Genomic DNA, 7,741 nt, shown 5'->3' with positions numbered 1-7,741 from the left:
ATGGCCACCTCTCTGACGTCAGCTCAGCGTCAAGAAGCGCTCCTGTCGCCATTTCGCTGTTTGCTTCCTCACGCAGATCCGGACCCATTCAGTTACAGCTGTCTGAGAAATAATTTTGTGCTGTTCACTGACAGTCCTCAGAAGCTCACACAGCCTTTTCGGAGACACGTGGAGCTTTCCGTGCAGGAAGGATATGTAAATCTAGACATGACATCAACTTTCTCCACTTTGAAAGCCTGCACGCCTCTAGGAGATTCCACGTCAGCCAGGTGCCTGTGGCTCCCGCCTGGAATCCTAGCTCCTCAGGAGGCAGAGATCAGGAGAATTGGGTACGAATGCAGCCCAGGCAAGTAGTTCTCCAGACCCCATCTGGAAAGAACCCATCACAAAAATAGGACAGTCCAGTGGCTAAAGGGGTGGGCCTTGAATTCAAGTCTAAGTACCCCAATTAACCAAACAAACGAACAAGCAAACAAAGAAAAAAATTGATTTACGTTGAGGCTACTGTACACGGAATTGTTTTTATATATTCTTCCTCTGTTTGTACTTTATTAGTGTATAGAAATGCTAATGATTTTTCTGAGTTGATTATATCTTGCTACCTTGGTATAGCTATTGATGGGGTCTAGGAGCTTTTGAGTAGAGGTTTTTGGGTCTTTAAGGTATAGGGTCATATCATTTGCAAATAGGGATATTTTGACAGTTTCTTTACCTATTTGTATTCCTTTTATTCCTTCTTGCCTAATAGCTCTCGCTAGGAATTCCAGTACTATGTTGTATAGGAGTGGAGATAGTGGGCATCCTTGTCTGGTTCCTGATTTTAGAAGGAATGGTTTCAGTTTTTCTCCGTTAAGTATAATGCTGGCTGTAGGTTTGTCATGTATAGCTTTTATAACATTCAGGTACTTTCCTTCTATTCCTAGTTTTCTTAGAGCTTTTATCATGAAATGGTGTTGGATCTTATCAAAAGCTTTTTCTGCATCTATTGAGATGATCAAGTGGTTTTTGTCCTTGCTTCTGTTAGTGTGGTTTATTAAGTTTATTGATTTTCATATGTTGCACCACCTCTGCATTCCTGGGATGAAGGTCGTGGTAAATGATTTTTTGATGTGTTGTTGAATTTGGTTTGCCATTATTTTATGGAGGATTTTTGCATCAATGTTCATTAAGGAGATTGGCCTAGAGTTCTCCTTTTTGTAGGTGTCTTTGCCTGGTTTTGGGATGAGTGTAATACTGGCTTCATAAAATGTGTTGGGCAGCTTTCCTTCCGTTTTATTTCGTGCAACAGTTTAAGGAGGTTTGGTATTAATTCTTCTTTAAAGGTCTGATGTAATTCAGCAGAGAATCCATTTGGTCCTGGACATTTCATTTCAGGGAGACTCTTGATTGCTGCTTAATTTCATTTTGTGTTATAGATCTATTCAGGTGATTAATGTCCTCTTGGTTCACTTTGGATGATCATAGGTATCTAGAAATCTGTCCATTTCTTTATGATTTTCGAATTTATTTCAATATAGGTTCTCAAAGTACTCTCTGATTATTTCTTGGACTTCCAAGGTGTTTGTTGTTATCTCCCCTTTTGAATTCCTGATTTTACTAATTTGGGTTTTTTCTGTCCTCTTTTAGTCAGGTTTTCCAGGGGTCTATCGATCTTGTTTATTTTTTTCAAAGAACCAGCTTTTTGTTTCATTAATTCTTTGTATGATTTTTTGGTTTCTATTTCATTGATTTCCGCTCTTATTTTTATTATTTCTCTCCTTCTATTTGTTTTGGGATTTGCTTGTTCTTGTTTTTCTAAGAGTTTGAAATGTATCATTAGGTCATTGATATGAGATCTTTCAGTCTTTTTAATATAGGCACTCATTGCTATAAACTTTCCTCTCAAGACTGCCTTTGCTGTGTCCCATAGGTTCGGTACATTGTGTTTTCATTTTCATTGACTTCCTGGAGCCTTTTAATTTCCTCTTTTATTTCATCAATGACCCATTGTTCATTAAGTAATGGGTTATTCAGTTTCCAGCTGTTTGCATGTTTTTTGTTTTTACTTTTGTTGTTGAGTTCTAGTTTTATTGCATTGTGATCAGATAGCATGCATGGTATAATTTTTATTTTCTTATATTTGCTGAGGCTTGCTTTGTGCCCTAGGATATGATCTGTTTTGGGGGAAGGTTTCATGGGCTGCTGTGAAAAAGGTACATCGTGTAGAAGTTGGATGAAATGTTCTGTATACATCAACTAAGTCCATTTGATCTATGTTATGTTTTAGATCTAGGATTTCTTTATTGATTTTTTTCTTGGGTGACCTAGCTATTGATAATAGTGGGGTGTTAAAGTCTCCTGCTACCACTGTATTGGAGTTAATATTTGTTTTTGGGTCCTTCAGGATATGTTTGATGAAATTGGGTACATATAGGTTGATAATTGTTATTTCCTTTTGGTCTATTTCCCCTTTTATTAGTATGGAATGTCCTTCTTTATCTCTTTTGATCAATGTAGGTTTGAAGTCGACTTTGTCTGAGATAAGTATTTCTACTCCTGCCTGTTTTCGGGGGCCATTGGCTTGGTAAATCTTCTTCCAGCCTTTCATCCTAAGCCTATGCTTATTTCTGTTGGTGAGATGGGCCTCCTGTAAGCAACAAATTGTTGAATCTTCCTTTTTAATCCAGTTCATCAAATGGTGTCTTTTGATGGGGGAATTAAGTCCATTAACATTAAGTGTTAGTACTGATAGGTATGTGGTGATTTCTGTGATTTAGTTGTCTTAGTTGTTTGAAGGTTTGATTGTATGTACCTAAATCGATGTTACTCTCTACTTTCTTGCTTTTTTTTTCCTGTACTTTGGTCGTGCCTGCCCTTTCAAGTGTGTGTGCAGAATCCCTTGAAGAATCTTTTGCAGGGGTGGCTTTATCGTCATATATTGTTTTAGTCTTTGCTTATCGTGGAAGACTTTTATTGCTCCATCTATTTTGAATGATAGTTTTGATGGGTAGAGTATCCTAGGGTTGAAGTTATTTTCACCCAGTGCCCGGAAGACCTCACCCCACGTTCTTCTTGCTTTTAATGTTTCTGTTGAGAAGTCTGCTGTGATTTTGATGGGTTTACCTTTGTATGTTATTTGTTTTTTCTCTCTTAAAGACTCGAATATTCTTTCTCTAGACTCTGTACTTGTTGTTTTAATGATAATATGTTGTGGGGTAGATCTATTTTAGTGTTTGGTGTTCTGGAGGTTTCCTGTACATGTATGGGCATAGTTTTCTCTAGATTTGGGAAATTTTCTGTTATTATTTTGTTGAGTATATTACACATTCCTTTTGGTTGCACCTATTCTCCTTCTTCAATGCCCATGATTGTCAGGTTTGGTCTTTTGATGGAGTCAGTAAGTTCGTGCATTTTCTTTTCATGTGTCCTGAGTTGTTTAACTAATAGTTCTTTGGTTTTTCCATTAGTTACCATTTCTTTCAAGTTCTGAGATTCTGTCTTCTGCTTGTTCTAGTCTGCTGGATAGGCTTTCCATTTTGTTTTGCATTCCTGTTTCGTTCTTTTTTCTTAGGTTTTCCATATCATGAGTCACTTTCTCTTTAATATTGTCTGTTTTCATCTTGAGTTCATTTATATCTCTTATGGTATTCTTTGTTTCACTTTGGTGTTTATACAGTGCCTCTATGGTTTCTTTTATTTTTTTCTTGTGCTTTCTCAAATTCTCTATTTTTGTTGCTTGGAATTTCTTGAGTGTCTTCTGTACATTTTGGTTGACCATATCCATTAACATCTCTATAAAATTTTCATTTATTACCTGCAGGATTTCTTCTTTCACGGTGTTCTTCTGGGCTTCACTGGGTTCTTTTGCATAGTTTATCTTCGTTTTTTTGAAGTCTGGATCCAGGGATCTGTTTTCTTCATTATTGGGGGTAAAATGGTTTCCCTCTTTTTTCCAGCTTCCCATCATTGCCCTTGCTATTGTTACTGTCCCTGTACTTCGAGTCATTCAGTTTTGTCTAGCCTATAATAGTAATGATGGTGATATCTAGAATGGAAGGGTGAGAGGAGAGGGAAAGCAAAGAAGGTAAAGAAAACAAAACAAAAAACAGAGCCAAAGAAATAAACAGGGAGAGATGTGTACTAATCAATAGTGAGCTAAACAGGCATTAGAAATACAGAGAGAGTGTAATAATAATAATAATAAAATAAAATAAATAAAATTTTCCAAGTTCAAAAGCAATAAAGTTTCAGTCTTAATCGATTTGGTGTTAGTCCTTCAGCATCCAGTGTTGGTGTCTGAGTAGTAGTTCTGTTGATGTGTCATCAAAGGGGAAAAAAATCGAAAGTTCAAATGCAGTAAAGTTTCAGTCTCATCAAAGGGAAAAAATGGAGTCTGGAGACAGCTTTGAATGTCTATCTGAGGCAGCAGCCCACCCGCCACCTACTATCAGTCATCTGCTTCTGCAGGCTTTGTTTATTGCAGATCTCAGGAATGAGCTTTACACTCACCTGGCCCTGCAGGCTTTGTTTATTTAGAGTTCTCCTGAATGCATGCCTCTTTTGTTTTCTCCAGTATACAGCCCTACCCACCTGTTGCAATTACAGTCCTTTTTTATTTAGAGTTGACCTGGGGAGGGGCTCCTCCCCAACTCTCTGGTGGAGTGTGCCACACTTTAGTTGCTGTTGGACACCTTCTCCTCTCCAAGCACACTGGGGGAGATGGCACCGCTCCTGCCTTCTCCAGCAGGCTTGTATATTTACAGTTCATGTGAGGGGGTGCCCCGTCCCCCCATCCAGTGGAGCTTTCCACAGGACAGCCCCTGTTACGAACTTTCCTGCTCCAAGGTTACTGGGCGGGGGCTGCCACTGGTGCCTTCTCCCTCCGGCTTGTTTATTTACAGTTCGTGTGAGGCAGGGCCCCTTCCCTCTCTCCAGAGCTCAGGGTGCACTGCCCTCTGTGTTATGTGTCTTTTTTTTTCAGCTGCTTGTTTATTATTCATTTTTTCTTTTTTCCCTGGGTGGGGTCAGTCTGTCCAGGGGGCTATATGATTTGTCCATGGGAGTACCACATGATGCTTATTTGCTCACCTGGTGTATCCCAAGCAGGTTAGGAGTTGGCATCTGGCGACACGGGAGCCTTCCTGGTCTTTCCATTTAACATGGCAGGGTATGCTATGTGAGAGCTGGGGGTGCAGAGGTGTCGGAATTTTGCCTCTTCTTGGTGGATTTTCCTGCGAGGTGTATCTCCAGTGTCTCTCCAGGAGATTACTTTAGGAAGCTCGCTTTCAGCTTCCTCCCTCTAGTCACCATCTTGGAATCCTGCCAGGGCTCTACCTCTTCAGCCATGTCTCCAGTCCATTTTGTTCTGGTGATATGAGGGTTGGGTCTCATGAACTATGTATCATGCTGGCCTGGACCCAAGATCCTCCTGATTTCAGCCTCCCAAAAAGCTAGGATTGCAGGAGTGTGCTACTGTCTCACAGCGAGATTTATGTTTTCAAATAAATTACCCAGACTCAGGCATTCTGTTGTAGGTGCAAAAAACTCAGTAAGACAGAAATTTACAGGAGGAAAGAGAATCAGAGTGTTGTTTAAAAAAATACCTAAAATGTGGCAATGGCTTTGTGACTGAAAAATGAGAAGAAGCTAAAAAAATCTTTGACATGGACTCAGGGAACAATGACTTCCTGGCAATGACGACGATTGTAGATTGGGGTTATGGGAAAGAAGGGAGGTGTAGGGATAGAACTGGATCCTCTACCAAAAAGCAATTCTCTTTCTAGAATAGAACGTTGTAGAACTATGGATAGCAAAGCCCAGTCTGACAAAGGTCTCTGTCAGAAACAAGGAATACTTCTTGGAAACTGGGACATGGTCATCCTTATTGTAATATGGTAAAGAATTTGAACACGGCAAAAGGAAACCCACGCAAGGAAACCCATGCAAACCATCCTTGTGATCATGTGCCTGGCTGCTGCATGGCCCTTAGCCTTATGTATAGTTTTTTGGTTGCTTAAAAGAAACAAATATGTGCATGTGTGTGATTTTTTTTAAACCCTGAATAATACATCCAATAAGGCAAGAGACATAAAGAATGATAATGCAGAGGGCAAGTCAGGCAGGCAGTCCCCATGGGCAATGGCAGGTCTGCTTTCTTGTCACCAATATCCAGGTCCCCAAATCTCAAATATGTAGATCATTAGTCTCTTTTCAAGCCCTGAGAAGCTCAGGTAATTGACTCATTCCTAGAAAGCTGGGAGAGAAGGAAAGTGAGGACACTGTTTCCCTGAGGTTTCCTCATCCATGGGAGGGTCCCTTGGGGTCCCAGGATCCCTGTAGCAGAGACAAGGCAGCAGGACCAGAGGAGGCAGTGGGCAGGAAGAGGGGGAGGGATAAATGATGGTGATTGGGCTCCTTCAGGCTCCCTGTCCTTCTGACTATGCCACATTGGTGCTCCTGCACAGGGACTTTAAACCAGGGCCTCTTACCAGGGTTATGCATTAAAAAGTGGAGGGACTGGACCTGCAGGAAAGTTATCTTTTCTCCCATCCACCTGACCAGGGGAGACCTGAAGAACTAGCATCAACCAGGAACTCGGGTAAACAACCTTTTAATACAGCTCCTCAGGAAATTTGAGTCCTTGGAATAGGAGACATCAAGACAGTAATGATTGCTTATTAAGACTGATTGGTCAGCAGACTTTATCTTTTGTGGATTTCTTGGTACATCATAAGGTGGGTTCTTTGGACAGGTGAGAAAACTATAGTGCAGACAGAAGACAGACATTGTTCAGTCATGCAGAATGTCTATTTGCTTTTAACATCCCACCTCTATATCTCAAGCCAGAGACTAATAAAAAATGGCTGGGGAGAGGTAGATAAAAGAGAGACACAGAAATTAAAAAGGAAAGCCTCCATGCCACCTCTATGGGGTGTAAAGTATAAGGAAGGCATCAATGGGCAAGATGAGGTGATGGTGAAAAATTAAGGATGACAGAACACAGACAAAAGACAGGTAGGAGATGGCTGAGTTGGGAGATGATCACAGAGAGGAAAAGAAAAGAGTTTCATAAGAAGAGCTATCCATGGCAGAGCAACAGGAAGAGAAAGATGGCGTCGGAGAGAGAAGGTAGACCCAGCCCATGGTTCTCAATGGGGGGGTGACTCTGTCCCCCACTGGACATTTTACAATAGGTGAGGCTATCTGATGGTCACTACGGGATATAGTACTGGCATCTAGCAAATCAAGGCCAGAGATGAATAAATAATACTGTCCTAATTGTCCTTATGCTAAACTTGGATTATACTACTTAAGGATTTTTTGAGCAGGACATTTCCATGCCTGGCTTAGTCCCCAAGTCTCTGGGTATTAAGCTGAATACATCATACATTTCCCCTAAGTGCAAGAAAGTTCTATATATGCCTGTTTCTCTGTCAATTCTTCCCTCAACTGCCTCTTTCCCTCTCTTCCGCTTTCTATCTCTCTGTTCCTCTCACAAAATACACATAGTATTAGAGGTCACTATTGACATTGTCCACTACTTGGGTTTTGACAAAAGCTCAATAATATATATATACCATTACAGTAGCAAACAGCATAATTTTACCTTCTTAAAACTCCTCTATGTTCCTCTTCCTTCCATCTTCCCTCATGAGTCCCTGGAAGCCACAGACACTTTATTCTGCCTATGGTTTTACATTTTCTAGAATGCATAGATCTCCATTTTAGCTGCATCTAATCTGTATCATGCCAGAGTGTGGCA

At 40.5% G+C, this 7,741-nt stretch overlaps 1 pseudogene; it reads left to right on the top strand.

Annotated features, from left to right (window-relative positions):
• LOC141416084 (zinc finger translocation-associated protein-like) overlaps nucleotides 1-7,741 on the top strand; it is a 31,658-nt pseudogene continuing 23,917 nt past the window's right edge.

Source organism: Castor canadensis, chromosome 14 (genome assembly GCF_047511655.1).
Source record: "Castor canadensis chromosome 14, mCasCan1.hap1v2, whole genome shotgun sequence".
Classification (NCBI taxonomy): domain Eukaryota; kingdom Metazoa; phylum Chordata; class Mammalia; order Rodentia; family Castoridae; genus Castor; species Castor canadensis.
This window is presented reverse-complemented; position numbering and strand designations above follow the sequence as displayed.